The sequence below is a fragment of the Vigna umbellata genome, chromosome 4 (assembly GCF_029865625.1).
Source record: "Vigna umbellata cultivar VRB3 chromosome 4, Vumbellata_1.0, whole genome shotgun sequence".
NCBI classification, from domain to species: Eukaryota; Viridiplantae; Streptophyta; class Magnoliopsida; order Fabales; family Fabaceae; genus Vigna; species Vigna umbellata.
The window spans coordinates 19,484,427-19,504,354 of NC_142168.1; the positions used below are offsets into that span (position 1 = coordinate 19,484,427).

General features: G+C 31.3%; 1 pseudogene; it reads left to right on the forward strand.

The window, feature by feature from the left end:
• Positions 1 to 1,358: 1,358 nt before the first annotated feature.
• Positions 1,359 to 19,400, forward strand: LOC148199467 (uncharacterized; annotated as a pseudogene).
• Positions 19,401 to 19,928: the final 528 nt, after the last annotated feature.

A 19,928-nucleotide genomic window follows, 5' to 3' on the forward strand; every position in this document is an offset into this window, starting at 1 on the left:
GTATTATTAAAGCATCACAATAACAAAATAAGATTAACTTTAATTATTTAATAGTAATACAAGGTAGTAATTAACTTAATAGTAGTAAAAACAATTATTCATCATTATCTTTACATTATTTTAATAATATAGGTTGTTAGATATTATTTTAATATGTCAATCGTCTTTTTTTAGGAGTCGAAATCACAGATAATTCAAATACATATTTCTTCTTTAACCTTTCAAGACATTTTTAAATACAAAATTATAAAAGGTGTTTTGAGTTCCAAAACTAACAATATCTCCTATGAAATGATTGACTTTAACATCATTATCTCATATGAAATTATTGACTTTAATGATGTTATCTTAACATAGTTGAAGTCGGAACGTGAACATTATTTGTAAAATAAAGATTTCATTAATCAATGGACTTAAGATTGAAACCTTAATGTTGTCTCCAAGAACGAAAATCCCATTACTCTCCAATTGAATGACTTATTTCTTATTTTAACAGTTCCATATCATTTAGGAGTCAAAATCAAATATAATTTAAATACACGTTCATCTTTCAATTATTCAAACAAATATCATTCATATCATATCTATCCTATGGCAAAAAGATTGAATAATATACATATTACAATAGTATGTTAATGTATGCGCTGAATATTTGTATCATTGGATGTTATCTATTTGATATTCAAGGATTATATAATCTCATTAGGTTGGATAAATCTGAACCAATAATAAACTATCATTAGTAAAAAATCGCCTTTTTAACTCGCACATTACGCTTTGGTTCCAGAAAAATCGTAGCGTATCAAAATGCGGTGGTAGTTTCATAATTTTCAGAACACTGTATGCCTCGGTTGTAAAGCAACTGATGCCTAAAGAGCATATTGTCTCGGTTGGCAGGGTGAACCGAGGCATAAACCCCACAGATATTACATCTAATCATACCTTTCACCTGGCATGTATTTGGTGGCAGAGATACTTCCTTAGTTGGTAGGATGAAACGAGGCATATAAAAAAAGACTGGAATTAAAAAGGGCCAAGCCCAAATGGCCAAATCTCTAAGGGTTTTTTTCTTTTCCAAAAATCAAAAACAGGGTTTCTGCCTCCTCCCCCTAAAATCAAAGAGAGCATCTTCATCTTCATCCACGACAAAAAAAGGTTTCACCTCTCAAACTATTTCCTTGCACGAGCTACCTCTGGACCAGCTTTCATGTCGCCCCCACTCGCAATGCAATCGTCGGTAACGACGCAGGCCAACACTGGAGGCCTTAATGGCAACACCTTCTCTCGCGCGTGAACCTTGGCTTCATTAGACCAGAGCTTTTGGGTAGCGAAAGAGGAAAATTTCCCCCAAATGTCTCATGAACAAGATCAACGACGACGTTGCAGTGGCGGTGAGAGAGCAGCGACGATGCTGTGATGACGATGAGAGCGCAGCGACGGTGTGGCGAGGGCGTAGCCGGCGGAGTTTCGTGAGATCGGGAGGAAAATTAGGGTTCCATCTCCGTCCTCCTGGTTTCAAAATTAGGGTTTTGAAGATGGGGAAAGGGGAAAAACATTATGCCTTCTTACTCTTGCGCCGTTGTGGAGAGGATGGAGGCGCGCACCTCTCGGCCATGGATGACAGCTTAAGGAGTTTGCAATTGAAGCTCATGGTTGTGCTTTTTAGGAAGAAAAGAACTCGTCCGCATCAATGGAGGTAGGCGCCATGAAAAGGATTTGCGATTTCTGAGTTTGGTTTATGCGTCAATTGTTTCTATGATTCTGTGTGCAGGTTGGGTGGAGAAGATTGAATCAAGGAGGCGCAATTTGCTTTCTGGTTGCGTCAATTGTGGAGGACGAACTCGCGAAGAAATTGCGAACCGCAGCAGCGCCGTTCAAATTGGTGGTTTGATTGCGATTCTTTTATGGTGGTCCAGTTGCGGAGCGGAAAGGGAAAGCATCATTGTCATTCAAAAATTGTAACCTTAGGGTTCTATGAAATTGGGTTTCTGAAATTGGGAAATCTTGGGTCGCTATTCTGTTCTCGGGTTGGGATTTTCTGGTTGCGCGAGCGAGTGGTGTGAAGGAGGGTGCGGATGGAGGTGGCCATGAGTGTCACGATTGCTGGCGTTGGTAGCTCCGATCAATATTGTCCCACGTACCGCTTCGATTCAGTACGAATCGAATCCTGAAGTCTGAAAAAAAAAACACGCTACTATCTCGGTTACCTAAGAACCGAGGCATAATCTTACATCGTTTTGCCTCAGTTCATAACCAAGACATAAAGTTTACCCTTTTTTACCTTGTTTGTATATGTTTCGGTTGGAGAACCGCTGCCTATAAGCAAAAATAACCAATATCGTTTCTCCTTACTGTACTAGTATTAAATTATTATGTTATTTGTCTGAATTAAAATTTCAAGAGACCAACAACAAACTCCAAAATGAGATGAACATGCATACAGGAGGAGGAAGACAAGTATCTCATAATCTCATCATTAGTAGAAAGACATACCTAATCCTCTTAACAGGTAATTTTCTTGATAATGTAATATTACATAAACTATGATATATTATAAAAAATAACGTTACGCCGGCGCGCGCGAGAATGAAAACTGAAACTTGTTAAAATTTAGTGTTGAAAAGAAGTTTGAAAATGGATGAATAAATGCATGAAATAAATATAGGGTTGAATAAAAGATTAGAGAGATACCCTTTTGATTTATTGCATTGTCTGGTGTCATGAATTTTCTGGTAAGTACTGTGCTATTATTGAAGTCAATTTAATTTGGTTTACTGTTTAGAGGTCATGAATTTGACTGCAAAACCTTCAGTTCTGCATGCAGCCGTGAGATCCCAGAACCTGTATCACTGACCAATATGGTGAACATGGCAGGACCATTAGATAGTCATACAATTTTGAATGGGTCGTACGTGTATGTAAGAAAAAAATTCAAAAATTATACTTAATTAAGTTAAAAATAGAAGAATAGAAACAGTAATTGCGTGATTCAATTAATGAAAAAATTAACAAGTTCTTAGAAAAAAAAAGAATATTTTAAATATTATATATAATAAATTTTTATTAATAATTCAATTTAACATACTCAAATTTATAAGATAATTAAAATTTAATTAATAAACAAAAATATATCATATAATTTATACCAATTAATTTATTATTAAATTACATTTGAACTTTAGAGAGAAACTCTTTTGTTTTTTTTGTATTTCTCTATCATAATAATTTTTATGAAAAAGTTTGCCTAAAAAGCGTTGTGTTTTTCATGCATCGGGATGTCACATATGTGTGATTTTAGCACTATGACATGATTAAGGGATTAAAATAACAAGTGGTGACGCCTAGAAAATTTAATAGACACAAGAAACTAAATCACACATTTGCAATACTTGAATGTGGGAAACTTTGTACATTTGTTATACATATAGAGAACCAATAGTGCGATTAATCCAAAAAGTTTGTGCCAAATAACAAATCAGACTTCGACCTTCAATTTTTAAGATTTATACACATCTTTAGCTTTTCGTAGACAGTTAAGTAAAGGGAAAAACACATTTATCCCAAGAATTAAAAACATATTTAATTTATTTTAAAAAATAAAGTGATGTTATTTTTTAAAAAAAAACAAATGTCTTGTTTACTCCTTTAACATTCCAAATTTTGGTATTAACAATGAACTATAAAAAAAATCAGTTTTTGTTCCTACTTTTATAACATTTGTTGAGAACAGGTAATGCAAATTGTTATGAACCAATAATCATAACTTATAGGAATAAAAGGAGAGATTGAAGACGTATAATAATCTTTTCCTATCTCAACATATATGTTTTATAAGGAAAGGAATAAGAGAAAAAAAAGAAAAGAAAAAAAAAAATCATGCATCTCTCCACTTAAGTGTGTGATTCTCTTGTGTTTTTTAATCCTTTTCATTCTTTGAATGTTGTAATGGAACCCAGATGGTCAATGTATGATCATGCCATCTAGAATTTCCCATAAAGTTATTCTTAATCAATCAACATGAAGAATTAATCAAGTAGGTACGAATACCATATTTAATTAATTTAATTAGGTCTATTTAAGTAAAAACTCATTAAATTAATAAATAGACTGTGTTTACAAGGTAAGAAAGTTCAATTATTATTATCTTTATTACATCACTTGCATCTAAATTGAGTGTTAGAATGTTTTTTTGCAAATCACCATCGTCATTTTCATCGGAATCCAACTCAATCAACGAGTGAGAGAAGACACCAAATTCACGACTGTGAGAAATTTCTGTCCTTGTAAATACATATATTATTCACTATAGTTGAAACTTGAGTTGTTGATGGATTTTCCGAGAGATTGAAAATGTTTAGGAAAATGTAACTTTAATTGGGTGGCAAGTCTTTAGTCCGCTAGCTACCATTTTTCTAAAATATATTATATATGTAAAATATTAAAGCAATATATTAAAGAATAAACAAAATTAATTGATAAAATTATAATTTTTGTTTTATTATTTGAAAAATGAAAATAAACTATTAGTGTAATCCAAAATTATATCGTATGCATAAAATATAAAATTGATTCATTTAAAGAGTCTACCAAGTTTTAGTAAACAAAAAATATTTTTTTTCATAAATAGACATACTTTAAACAAAGGGGTATTTTAATAATTTTTATTTTTAATTTAAAATAAAAAAATAAAAAAATAAATCAGAAAGTCTCACCTAACTCTAATCTACCTTCTTCATCTATCTAATTTGTTTCTCTCTTTTCTCCATCTTCTCTCTCTCACCCACACATAACAACCCGTGATACTACAATTTGTTACTCTTGCTCTGTTCATTGTTGATGATGTTGTCACTTTAATAACAAAATAATTTATGATGTTGATGTTGATTTTTGACTGGAGGACTGTGTTATATCTTTTTCCTTTTGATTGTTATTAAATTTCGCTTTTAAATTTTAAAAGCAGTAGTGTATCTTTAGGGAGGTTTGATACTTTGATTATTATGTGGTCTCCCTTGTTTGATACCTTCCTTTATTTGCTTTGCTTAACATTTGAATGCTTTGAGTTAAAATCATGTTGATTCGTAAGGTGAAGAATCATTACTGGTATGAAAAATCATTACTGGTATGAAAATCATTACTCATGTTTATTTTATTTTACTATATTTTTAGGTTGGACTTTTCTCTAAATTTTCACAAGTATTAAAAAAGATGTGATTCGTTTCTCACACCAAGAGGGAGGGTGAATTGGTGTTTTATAAAAACGATTGCTTTTGAAATCTTTTTCGCAAAACTACAAGTCTTTAAACTTTTTCTTGAATCGCAAGTAAAAATGTATGCAATGTGACAGTATGCGTATTCGAATACAAGTAATATGTAATCAATTAAATGTAGAGAGTTAGGGAGAAGAATATTCAAACTCTAAGTTTTTATACTGGTTCGGCCAAGCCTACATCCAGTGTCCTTCCTATCAACCTTAGACTGAAAGCCAATTGCACTATAAGATCTCAATTTTTACAACAAAGTTTTTACAGCGACCTCACACGTCAAAATGTAAACAACCTCTTTAACTCACTAATCTAAAATAGCCAATTACAATATACTAGTAGCAAGAATAATCATCTCCTGTAGTTAACCCCTTTGAGATCCCCTCAAAGTCAAGAACCACACGTTCTTCTTCCTGTAAACACCACAGGGAAACAACAACACTAAAGCGTTTGCAAGAGCTTCTTGATCCAGCAGTATGCAACTCTATTGTGCAGAATGATCAAACAATTTGAATCAATCAATCCAGCTTCTCAAGAAAACATCAAGTCTTGTTCACCACGACAATTCTTGTTTCTTGGAGCGTTTTTCTCTTTTGTAAAACTTCAAAGCATTTATCTAAAACAAATATGAAAGTGTTAAAATCAATTCTTCTTCTTTTTGCAAAATTTCAAATCATGCGTCTATATATAGCATAAGTCAAATCATAAGCATTTAAATCGATTATGCTATTAATTTAATCGATTTCATCTCACAGTTATAACAGATTAACAGCAGTCAAAGTCATTAATTGAATGCACAATTAATGTAATCGATTTGCAATTAATGCTTGGTCAACATATTTAAAAATATGACCGTTGTGACCGTTATGTCAAGTAATGAAATAGTTTTCAAATCTTTAACAAACTTAATTGAATACAAGATGCATGTAATCGATTAAGTTTTAACACTTAGTACATTTTTTAAAACTTTTCTTCTCAAAATCCATCATTACACACTTGAAAAAGATTTGTGCAAACCCACAAGTTTTAATCGTTTTAACCATTAACATAATCAATTTAAAACCTGTTGTTTTGCCATAGTTTAAAGCTTAAGCTTTTTGATTACCTTAATTGATTAACCCATCATTGGAATCGATTAAGTCATGCAGATATGCTTGTTGCATGTGGTTTTTCCATTTCAAAACACATATTATGTATACTCAGATATAATCACATTTCCAACACAATAGTATGCAAAAACAACATTATTTTTGAAGTTATGCTTGTATTAAATCTCACAGTAAGCATATTACACATAGAACACAGTACATATACATGTGTTTTTATTAACCATGTGTTGTCATCATCAAAAATAGACATCACAGAGATTGTGGGTTCACCTAAACCTGTGTTCCCCCTATCAACAATCTCAACAACAAGCCTAATGACATCCGAAGGAATTGGTAATTGGCCTGAAGTTTTTTTAGAGATGATGATTCAACATTTGAAGATGATGAAATTGGAGAGGTTCGTGGAGACATACTTTGTGTACTCGATGACATATACTTGAATCACATGTACTTTGTGTCAAGAATTACTCATACTTGAGTTAATCAATAAGTCAACAATAATTTCAATAAACTAAATGGATAACAAATTTCAATAATTTCAATTTGCATTCTAAATGGAATTGTACATATACAGGATAACAAGTCTAATATAACATCTATCGTAAAGCAATTATTCTTCTTATTTTTTTGATCTATAAGTATTGTAACTCCTTTTCTTTTTTTTTCTTTAGTAGCTCCAACAATTTTCTATCATTGTTTTTTCTTCCTCTTTTTTTTCTTTAGTAGCTTTAACTTTGAAGTTGAACCATAGGTGGCAACATCCTTTAAAAAATAGCATCATCAAATGTTCAGTCAATACTAGAGATATCAGCAAAGGAGCAGACAATATTTGCAAGAGGAAATTGAACTAATACAACAAAGACAATTGACATAAGAGACTTTAACCATTTTTAAGTGAAAATTTTCCCAAATCCCAACCTAAAAATATTGTAAAATAAAATTAAAATATAGAAATACCTATTTCATCTATGTACACCACTCCTCATAAAAAATATCTATGCATACCATTAATCTCTATTTCGTGGGTCGTGGTGGCAGGTTGTTGTCAAGGCACTAGTGAGCGAGCTACTAGCGAGTCGCGACTATTTTCGTGGTTGCTGGCTGTTGTTGGGCGTTGGGTTGGTTGTCAAACTGATGGTTGGGTCGTTGTTGGCTAAGAGATAGCTAGCAGCCGACGGCTTGGGGCTACTATAGGGATGGCAGAGAGAAAGTTGAAGTAAGAGATATGAAAGAGAAATGGTTGAGAGGAATGAGGGATGAGAGAGAGGTGAGTAAGAGTTCAGGGAGTTTCTTGTTTCTTTTTTTTTTTAGTTTTGAAAATAGAAATTATTCAAATACCCTTAACCTTAACACTTAGAATCCATAATATATTAGATTATTTTTGTTAACTAAAATTTGGTACACTATGCTAAAGTGTACCAACTAAAAAAGCACATTCCTTGTGTTAACAAACCCCTTTAAAGAATTACAATTTTTATGTTGTATTGTTTGAAGAATGTTGGTGCGTACTAGACAAGATATATTATGTTTGTAAGTTAAATAGACTTTTGTAAGGTCTAAAACAATCCCTTAAACCATAAAATAAACAATTTGATGAGTTCATAGCAAGAATTTGATTTGAATGTAATAAGTATGACACATGTGTCTACTTCAAGATTTTAGTAAAATGCCATTATGTAGATGACCTTCAAAATGCAAGAAATTGTGAACCATAGGTGCAAAAGGTTAAAACCAACCTAAATAGGGAGTTTTGAAATTTAGGACCTTGGAGTTGGTTAGGATTGAGATAATTAGACGATATGATTTGAAACGTCTATATGTGTCTTAGAAAAATTCTTAAGAAGTTTTGTGTGATAAATTTGAAACTTGGGTCCACACCTTTTGCATCTCACTTCAATTAGTTATGAATAGTCTCTTAAGATGGTGGAGGAACAACACTATATAAACGATCTTCCAATGAAAACATTATTGATTTTATGTATGTGATGGTATACATACACCCTGGTATAGCCTATGTTGTACGCATTATTTATAGATTCATATCAAATCACGGGCAAGCTCATTGACAAACTTTTAAGTGGATTCTTCATTACTTCAAGAGATCGCTTGAAAAGTCTTGGTTTATGGTGGAGCCAGACAATATGATAGAGATGCTCCCATAAAAGATTTATTTGACTAAGACTATGTTGGGTGTTTGGACACCAAAATGTCTATCATGAGTTATCTATTCATTTTTTATGGTACTGCTATTAATTGGAAGACCGATGTATAGAAGGTAGTGGCTTTGTTAAATGTTGAAGTATAGAGTACATTGCCATGGCATAAGTTGTGAAGGAAGCTATATGACTAAAGGGTCTAGCTAAGGAGTTGGGGTGCAAAACCATATTGTCTCCATCTATTTGATGGTAGCAGTGTGATACAACAGTTTAAGAACCAAGTTTACCATGAAAGAACTAAGCACATTAATGTGAAGTTGTAAGAGAAAAGATTGCATGAGGGTCTAATAATTTGAATGAAATAAAAACAAATAATCAAAATAATTAATCTTACTAAAATGGAGAACAATTAGTTATAGTATACATCTATGTTAGTCTCTAATAACTAGGTCCTTAGTTTAGAATGACTTAATAATGGAGTGTGAAACTTTGGTTAAGATTTTTATGTCCATTGGGCTTAAGCCCCAATATCACACAATATCAAGTTTTTAAATGGGTTATTTAATTGTATGAATAGTTAATTCATCTAAGCATAAATCAAAACACAATCATTTGAATGAAAGTATAGATAAATACCCAAGAAGAAGGAGTAGAGAATTAGAATTTATTAAAACAATAGAGTTCAACTACTTATAGAATATTGCAATACAATTCCAATTTACAATAAAAGCATCTCACTCTAGTCTTGCAATATGGTATTCCTACTCTTTTACTACTTATTTACTTCTCCTCTCAATGCCTAAATCCATGACATGAGGTCTTTATTTATAAAATATTTTAGTGGTTCTTAGCTACAAAAGTTTTCTTTTATGTAGAGTTTTCTTATTTCTTTTTCGCCTTAGCTGCTCAACGTCATTTTCTTGCTGCTTAAGTTATGCACAACCTTTGACTTTTTTCTCTTAACTGCCTTTAGTGTTCAATGCCATTTTCTTATGGATCAACTGCATTAAGTCATATTCTAGTTCTTTCCAAACTACCTTTGTAGTGCTCAACGACAGATTTTTCGACTCAGCTGCATCATCCTTTAATTCCTTGAGAAATTGCTACAAATCACTAAAAATTCATCAATTTCCTATTTTTCTACTTTCTACTACCTTATTATGTAATTCTAAGCTAAAGGGATTTGATTTACTAAAAAAATAATCAATTTGATGCATTTTAAATGCCAAAATCATATGTCAAATTAAGTAATCTAAACACTTATTATTTAACAATTACACCAATCACCTTAAGAACCTCTTTGTCCACTCTTATGTCATGTTTAGATTAGGCAATTTAAGAGAATAATTTATTTATTTTGAGAATTTAATATTATTTGAAGTCTGTTCGGGTTGAAAGTTGAACAGAGTCATCCTCGACTGAATGTCAAGCTGAATCGATTCAAATTGAGATTGTTCATATCAAAGTTGAGACAAATTGTCTCCAATCGAAAATCGAGCTAATTTAATTTTGATTTAAGGATGAAGTTAAGTTTACTTTAAAATAAAAATTAAATTGCTTTATCTAAACAAGAAAATTGAATTCTAAGATATTTTAATTATTTCATCCATACAAACTATTTAAAAAATTAAAAGAATTGAATTGTAAGTAATTCCTATTTCAATTTCTTGAAACTGTTGAAATTCCTCCACCAAACACAAGGTTAGGTTGGACAAATTTTCTTTGTTATGAGATTGTGATGTGTTGCAGTTTCACCCCTAAACTTTAAATTTATGAAATTTAGTTTAAGTCTTTTTATGATACAACCAAATGAGATTTTACCTAAATTAAGTGTATACTAGCTTTTTGTGAGATTTTGTCTCTAAATTAAGCGCACACTGACTTTAGTGTTCATATGACTCTTATAATTATAATAAATCGTTTTAAAACTTTTAGTTAAGTAGCTCGAAATTCTATTTGAGTATAAAATAAAACTAAAAGAAGAAATATAATATTATAATAAAAAATATTGTTGATAAAGTTAAATATAAAATTAATAAAATATAAGGAAAAAATATGAGTGTAACACACTTTAGATAAAGATATATAAATGTTTAAGACTTATCAATAAACTACACATACGAAAATACTGAGGAAATTAAAGTTAGAAAGATACCTCAAAGTGACAAGTTTAGAAAAAAGATGTACTCTTGTGAGGGAAGAGTGAAATTCTTCCATCTTTAAGGTATGGTAAAACATATAAGGTCCAATCTTAGTGTGGGAATGACATAGGCCTTATAGTGGGAATCATCAATTGATGAAAGAACACTTCTGGTGAGAAGGGAACCATCATTTTTTCTAATGTCCCCCCAACCCTACCTTTTCTTTTAGAGAGAATATGAAAGTTATCTCTTCAATAAAAGATGGTAGATGCTCTCTTTCAAAAAAGAGTTCTAACAAATAATCTCAAGCTCAAAAGGCATGATGGTTGCAAAGTCATATTAAAAGTAAAAAGCTAAATACACAAAACTCATGATGTTATTGATTTTGATTGTTTGTGCCATGTGTTTCTCATATTTGGGAAAAAGTGATATGCCTAATTGAGAAAAGAGAGGTAAGTATATTCATTGAGTGAGCACATATGTTTTCATATATATCAAAAGACTTTACAACCCACTTTGTGGTTTTTCTTGGGAATAATCTTTTAAGACAATTTATTTAAGTAACTTTTAAAGTGTGTGGGTTATACTCATTTTTAATTTGAGTAACTCTAGAATATTCTTAATATAAATTTGAATTTAAAATTATTTTTATTATAAAATCACAAAAATATTGGACGGGTTTCTTTTTGCTTAATTTAAATAAAAAGTCAATTTTTATACGATGAAAAATTTAGGTTTTTGTGTGCTTTTTTACTCTCTTTATTTTAAAAGTGAGTCATTTTAGTTTTTTAATAATAAAATACTAATTTCCTCTGACATGAGTGATTATTTTGAAAATTACTTATTTCATAAACAGTTATGTTGAGTTTAAGTAAACTGAACATTATATCTTAAATTGTCATTATCTCAGCTAATTATTGCAATCAAAGTGAATTATCTTTTTTGCATGAGACGTGAGTTTAATTTCATGAGCTTAAGAACAACTACTTCAAGACGGTTTCCAGATTTTAGAGATACCTTATCAAATAATAAAAAAAAAACATCAATTTAATTCTTCAACATGTATAGTTAACTGTATTATTATATTTGAAATTCAATTGTAAAAATGAAGTTAGTAATTAATAATTTTAAAAACGATTATTTATAATCGGAACAGATAAAAATAAACCTATTTATTTCTTAGACAAAAGGACCATATATTTTGTATTTTTCTAAAAAAGTTAGGGAAATTCTCTTTCGGAAGCAATCTCTTTTATAAATTTAAGTTTACTGAAAGTGACATAGTTAAAAGAGAATCGTTTAATAAAATGTGAGTTCCACACTTGTTTTGTAAAATTTTCTTTCAGTAATTCACTTAATTAAAAAATACATACTCAAGAGAGAATCATAAGATAGAATGACAAATTCTATATTTTCTTTTTTGTAATTTTTAATAAATTTCAAGTAATAAAAAGTGTGTTCCTAACATTTCTTTTAATATGAAATATTTATTAGAGATAATTTTTCTTTAGAGATCGCCAATTTTTCTCCTCCTTTCTTCTTCGGTTTTCATATCTAACAAGCTTTAAAGGTTAGAATCCCATTTTTTTTATTCTCATAACTGGGTGAGAAAATTCCTAATTATTAGGTTTCTATATAGATGGATGGATTCAATTAAATTTTTATAAGTTCTTGAAGAGTCCAAAACAACAATGGATAGGGCTATGCTTTGGTATTGGGCCGAAAGAGTGTTTTTTCCATTGAAAGGGAAACTTCTTCTTGTACCTCCATACATTTCTCTTCACACCTTCATAGGCTAGGTAAAAAGACATTTTTGTTCTCATCTTCTTCTTCCTCCACCACCTTACTCTCTTCTCTTTCACTAACGTCCTTCCTTCATCTTTACGGACATTCCTTCTTCTTCTTCTTCCACTTCCATCAACACTCCCATTTTCTTCCTTAACCTCTATCAAAATCCTTTTCATCTTTATTCTCGTCTCTTCTTCTTCCTCCAACTTTAGAATCACTTCTACTCATCACCTTCTTCATCCTTCGTTGACCTCTCCTCAACCCTTTACCTACTTCTTTTTTATAAAAGAACTTTGGACTCTCTCATCCAAAATAAAAAATCAAAAATACAATTTAGATTGTATAATTTGAAAATGTATGTTTCATTTTGCCTTCGAGAACGTTCAATCCATAATACATATTTTATTTTGTATTCTATAATGTATAGTCCAAAATGCAATTCTTGTGTTTTAGATTATGTATAGAAATGCAAGAAGAAGAAATCATGGAGGTGCAATAAGTATCGGCCATTTAAAAGTCTAACGAGATAATTATTTTCTCACCCTTCTAATTGCTTTTTGCACCTCCCAATAACCTTTTATAATCAGAATATGTTACCTGAAATGCCTTAAAAAATATTTAAATTACGTATTTCGGAAGCATTATTCAATTCAATAAAATAATTTTCTAAAAAGTATACAAATTTTAAAATATCAGAATGTGTGAGAAGAAAGTATAAAGTACATAAAACAATAGCTGAAGTGTTTCAAAGAGTAGTTGAAAGTACAACATGATCTATTCAACAAAAAGTAAAAAAAAATGACTATAATTTCAATATCATGAAAATCATAGGTTAGAAAAGGTCTCGAATCCCTTTTTCTTTTCTAAAACAAAAATTAATGAACAATTCGGCTTGATATCCAATGACATTAGTTATCTTATTTTTCTCTCTCTTATTAATACCGAGGTTAAAAAGATTTAGTGACAACCGTTTAGAAATTACAAACGAACTATCTTATTACTAATTTTAACGTTTTTTTTACTCATGTATAACATTGTTCAATTTTATGATATCCCTTTATCTATGATTTTCTTCATGTGCTTCTCTCTCCAAATTGGGAAAACACTAACTTTTAAATCATGTTAAATAGAAACCAACATTTTGAAAGCAAAAGAACCAATGAATGAGGAACCTTTGGGTATAAATCATGATCACCGAAGGGTTCAATGAAAGAACCTCCATACAATTGCTTAATCACGACCTTGGTTGATCCATTAACTCGTTAATTTTGTCTGAAAACAGCAATAATTCTGACAACAATCTAGGAAACTTTACAGTTACACTTAGATGATGTTCTTCTGGGAACATCAAATCAATGTTTCACCTTTTATATCAACTCGTTTCCACTCTCGCATAAATCATGAGCATTGAGGTTTCCGTGTCCTGAAAACTCACAGGGTCTGTTTACAACAAAATCCACCCTCTCATATCATCAATCATATCTGTCTCTTTATACATAGAGCATGTGGGTCCAAGTTCTTGTGTCTTTTCTTGTTTGGCTGCATTTCATGGACCTACCCTTAGTTATTATGTCAAGAAAACCCAACTCCTTCGTCTATCCACTCATGCAGTACACGCCTCATTCATCAATTCCCTATGTCTAGGATAGCAGTGTGGGGTGCGACCTTTTTCTTTTCAATTTGCAACAACTTTTAATGCTCTTCCATCTTTTCCTCTCCCATGCCTCACTCTCAATCTCACATCACTCTGGTATTGTTTACCTCATTTTTAGAATCTTTGTTAGCCTCACTCAATCTCAATATCAGTACACAATCTATCAAAACTCATGAGATTAATTAACCTCAAAACTAGTATCAGCGTTTTTCATGAATTCTGGTCTGAGAAGTATTAAAAATTGATGTTGAAAGAAATATATAGAGAAAGGTGAAATGGGACATCTCCAAATGCTGAAAGACTTGGCACAACTGTTTCAGACTTTGAGTTCATTTCTCAGCCATTATTTTCCATGGAGGCCCACAAACTCACCTAACCAGACGACACTCTCCACTTTTTCCTCTTAAAATAGCACACGCACATTTGTCTGAGAGTCAGAGAAACCATTTCAATTCAACAGTTAAATCTTATGTCAATCTTTGTATTAAAATATGTTTTTTTTTTATGTAGCATGGACCATATTTTGATATAGTAATATTTGTGAGCTTCTGTTTTTGTATTTGCCAATACCCTTTTGGCTTTTTTGTGTCTTTACTAGCACTACTCTTATGTGACTTAAAACACACTTCCTAATGACCCGTTGTAGGTTCCTTAAAAGGCTTTCCTGGTCTTTATTTAATTGGACAAAAGGACTATTGCTCATGTTGTCTCATTTAATGCTACAAGCCACCAAAAGCTTTACACAAATATGATTCCTAACATCTAAATCTCAAATCACATGATCTTGCATTTACTCTCCCCATGATTCCGCACACTCCTCCTTCATTGCCCCTACCACTTCCATTCTCTCATTTATCCTTCTTAAACAAACCACTCTTCCCACTTCATAATGCACTCCAAATTCTTTAATGTTCATTTATTGACTATATTTCCACCCTTCAAACTTCTCTTCTTTCTCTTCACATTTTCTCCTTTTCCTCCTCTTTCACAACAACACCTTTCTCTCCCTCTCTTTCTCTCTTCTCAAATGGCTAGAAGACATCTTCATGCATGGCTAATGCTGCTGTTTATTCTCGCACACTCGGTTGGCACCAGTTATGGCTCCAGACACACTCAAGTTTTCAACATGCAGCCAAAGTCTCAAGGCTTGTCTCAGAATTTCTTCGGCTTCTTGCCAAAGGCAATGCCATTGCCACCTTCGGGACCTTCTAGGCAGCACAACAGCATTCAATTACAAAACTCAAGAGGGAAAAAACCATAGAGGGTTATCTCATTGCTCCTTTCTCCCACTGATCTGTTAGAAAAGGGTAATGTGTATATGCTATCTTAACTATCCTTTAACATCTTGTATCATCTTCCCCTTGTTTTTGGATACTTTGAAGGCCCTTTCAAAGGGTAAAAAGAACTTTGCAGAAGCTGAAAAGCTTTTATACATATGGAACTTGGATTGAGTTCTCCATGCATGATGTGTGGAGTACTGGTTCAAGTTCATATGTACATATATATTTGCTTCTTGTATTAAGAGAAACATGAAGGGTTGAGTCATGATGATGTACTTTGTAGCTTCATTTGAGGTAAAATTATACCTATTGTACATGAAAGAAAAGAGAAACCGAAGGAAAATTTCACAGAGATTGTTCCTCTAATTTTCTGCAATTATGCTTCAGTTATTATTTTGCAGCTTGATAATACATGTTCGTGTCCTTTGTCCTTTTAACTTCTGCTAGTTTATATGTTGTGGTCCTTTTTCTTCCAATTTGTTTCTCATTATCTGTTAACTTCATATTCATTTAGCATAAATGTACTGATTTAAATGTTCTCATGAGTACAATATTTGGTACACATTTATTCTAAATGCACTTATTAATTAGTACAACTTAACCAAATTTAAAGGCACTTACAGATTTTTTTGTATTTTTAATTGATTTTTTTATTAATTTTTTTTATATATTAGCATTCAAAGTTTTTATATTTTTTTAATTAGATTTCTATTATTTAATTTTTTGTATTAATCGATAATGTGACTGTTATCATGTCATCTTTATATATAAAATTTTGTTATCAATATAAAAATATAAATAATTTTTATTATTTTACATTAATCATATGTTTTCATATAAAATAGTACTTTAAGGTAAAAAAGAAAAAATGGCAAATAAAGGAACAGACACATCATTTTATTAATGAAAAAAAAAATTAAATAACATAAATTCAATTAAAAAATATAAAAAAATTTAAATATTCATTATAAAATATTAATATAAACTTAATTAAAATATCTAAAATTATTAGAACTTAAAATTTAACTAAGCTATTAATAAATTACCACAATAAAAAAACTTAAATCGCAAACTTAAATTTTTCTGATAAAATATATATGTATACGTACAAGCAAAGTTACACGAAGGAAAACTTCAAAACAACTATTCTCTGTTTTTATTTCTCGTTTAATTTTAGTTTAACTATTTGTGAATTATTTTTTAGAACTGTTAGATTAAAAACGAAACGGCATAAATAATAATGAATTTAAAAAGAGTATTTGATCATATATATATATATATATATATATATATATATATATATATATTACTTTTTACACTTCAATCATTTGGTATGAAGAAGGAAAGTAAACCAGAGTGAAAGTTTCATTAAATAAGAACGAAATAAAAATGCATATAGTTTTTGGATCGTCAGAATAAAATTTATAATTATAGGTTACTAAACAATTTTATAATATGATCATTTTCATTCTTCTCACAATATAAATGTATAAGAATTTAATATTTCTAGAAAAATAAAAAATCATCAAAATTATCTAAAAAGGGATTACTTATATTAATAAATTCTATATATCTATATCATATCCACTATACACTTTTTAAATGCATCTCTAAATATAAAAATGTGTATTATTATAAAAAACAATAAATATATTTATATTGTCCATATTTATCCAATTTTTAATTTACTAATACTCATAAATTAACAGGGTGTATTTAAAATAAGAATTTTGATCATTAATTCACATTTATAATAATAGAATTAGTAAGAAGTGAAAGTTGCTGTCAACCTCCACCACGAATGGGAGTATTGAGGTATAAGTTTGAATCAGACCCATCACTTTGCAAATTTCTTCTCTATTGATGTCCACCATGTGAATACTTTGTCAATCATCACATCAGTCATGTTAGCATGATGTCATCATTATGTTAATATGTTAATTGTTACATCAACATATTTTATTAACCATTTGGATAACTTTTTTATAAATTGAAAGATATTAGAGAACTTAACTAGTTTAATTGTAAAAGAGTTATATAATTGTGATACTTGATTTAACAAACGTGTAAATAAATCCTGACTACTTTGAACTTTTTTTAAACATATAAATACAGATTTCACATATGTAGTTAAATAATAATAAAAAAATTAATATATGAAATATTTAAAATACACTAATGTAAAAAGTAGTTTTTTATAATGATTATAATCTATCAAACATAACAAGTGAAATAATAACATAGTTATAAATATTGTAAGATTTTTTATATCAGTTAAATCTAGAATTAATATATTAAGTGATGTGATGATAAAATGAAAATAAAATAAAATATTTTTTTATTGACTGGATCTAGAACTTATGTAAAAAATGATATGATAATAATTTTACAAAATAGGAGAAGATTTTCTTATCGGTTAATTTCTATAACAATAATAATATAGAATGTTTACTCTTGTTCCCATCCTTTTTTGACACTTTTCATAGCAACTATTTGTTTCTCTGCACTACACCTCTCTTTTCTACTTCGTTCAAATAAACTATATTTTTATTAAATAATTACAAACACAATAAAATTCAAATGTATTTTATTTACTGTCCGACCATATATTATATATAACTTTGTTTACTTTTTTTTTATCGCAAAAATATATAATTGATTTGTTCTAGAAAAATAAGAAGGCAAACAGTGTTTTCAAATTAAATTTAGTTTATATAATTCAAAAATAAAATGTTAAAAGGTTAATATAAAACTATTTTTATAAATCAACTTACACATAAATTAATTATTATATAAGGAGAAGTTCATTGTAATTTTTTTATGAATTGTGTAATTACATAAAAAAAATTAGGGTTAAATATGTTTTTAGTTCCTAAACTATTAAGTGAATTTGTTTTTAGTCCCTCTTTCAAGGTAAGGTATATTTTAGTCCTTCTCCTAACAAAAAAACTTAAATTTTGGTCCTTTAAAACTAACACCGTTAAAAACCAGCTGATGTGGCTAACGGTGGTGTGACACATCATTTTTTTTCTAACACCAGTTAATCTTTTTCAACTCTTCTCCCTTTCTCCCTCCGACTCTTCCATAGCCACCTCCGGCGCCACGTCGAACATCTCCAGCGCCACCATCAACTGTGAAACCCTCATATGCAACCACCCTCCACCACGCTCACCTCCATAGCCAACGTAAAACCTCCATCTCCACTGCCCAGAAAACTCTCAAATCGCATATCAGTTCATCTCCTCCCACCACCATAGAGACCCAAATCAGAAAACTAAAACCACCCAAACCTTCATCAGCGCAACACCCCCCACCCAGCCACCGCCTTATCAGCCCAACATCGCTTCCACCCGTTGCCCCTTCTTGCGCCGCTTCCTCAAATTCCTCATCATGTCCCTCACCCCAACACCTTCCAAAAATACCACCACAATCACTGCCCTCAACACCCTACCCCCGAGCCCCCACAACTTTGAGTCTCCCCAATCCCTCTTCGATTGGCTCAAACCCCGCCTCCCCTCTGAGTCCTTCGCCTCGTTGGGCGTCAAGCCCGGCACCAAAAACGTGCACAACCTCTGGCTCAAACTCTCTCAGGGAGAAACCTCCCTCGCCGGTTCCAGTCCTACGATTGGGACAGTCCACGTCGTCCTCATCTGTGTCACCGCCAAACACGGTAAGGTCCTCGTCGAGTCTCACCAGGAGTTGTCCGATGGCAACATCCGAAAGCGCGGCAGGCCCTTGTCAGAGAAGATGAAGCCCAACGAGGACCCCGAGTCCGCCGCCGTCAGAGACATTTTCAAAGAGCTTGGCTCTGCGATTGTTGGTGCAGGACTCAATCCCGAAATCGTTGACATTGTCACCATTGATCCCAATTCGTAAGAGATGCGGGTCGAAGAGCGCGATTCAGGTTCGTACCTGGGTTTTCCCAGTTGGGTGTTTTGCTGTTTCCTTCTTGAATGTCAATTACTTCATTTTGTTCAAATGAATTTAGAAATAGGAGTGGTTATCAGATAATGGGTTGAATGAGTTGTTGTTAAGTTGTAACTAATGAATTCAGCTTGTGTTGGTATTTGTGATGCAGAAGGGAGGGGAGGGTCGTCGGTGGCTGAGGAGGTGGTGGAAACATCTATGGTGGGGGAATGTGATTTGGTTGGTGGAACGGGAGAAAATCTAAGGAAGATTAATGTCAGAAAAAAAACGACGTGTCACACCACCGTTAGCCACATCAGCTGGTTTTTAACGGTGTTAATTTTGGAGGACCAAAAATTAAGTTTTCTTAAAGAGAAGGACTAAAATGTACCTTACTTTGAAAGATAGACTAAAAACAAATTTGCTTGATAGTTTAGGGACTAAAAGTATATTTAACAAAAGAAAATTATAATGATACGCAAGTATTTCTAAGATTTTCCTTTTTTTTTTTGTGAAATTAATTGTAACATCGATTCCTGGTCAAAAACCACCAAATTGTAACATCTTGAAGGTCCAAAAAGCTAGTGAAAAGCTGTTGTTAAAATTGTCTACTATAATCATCTTAAACTTGGA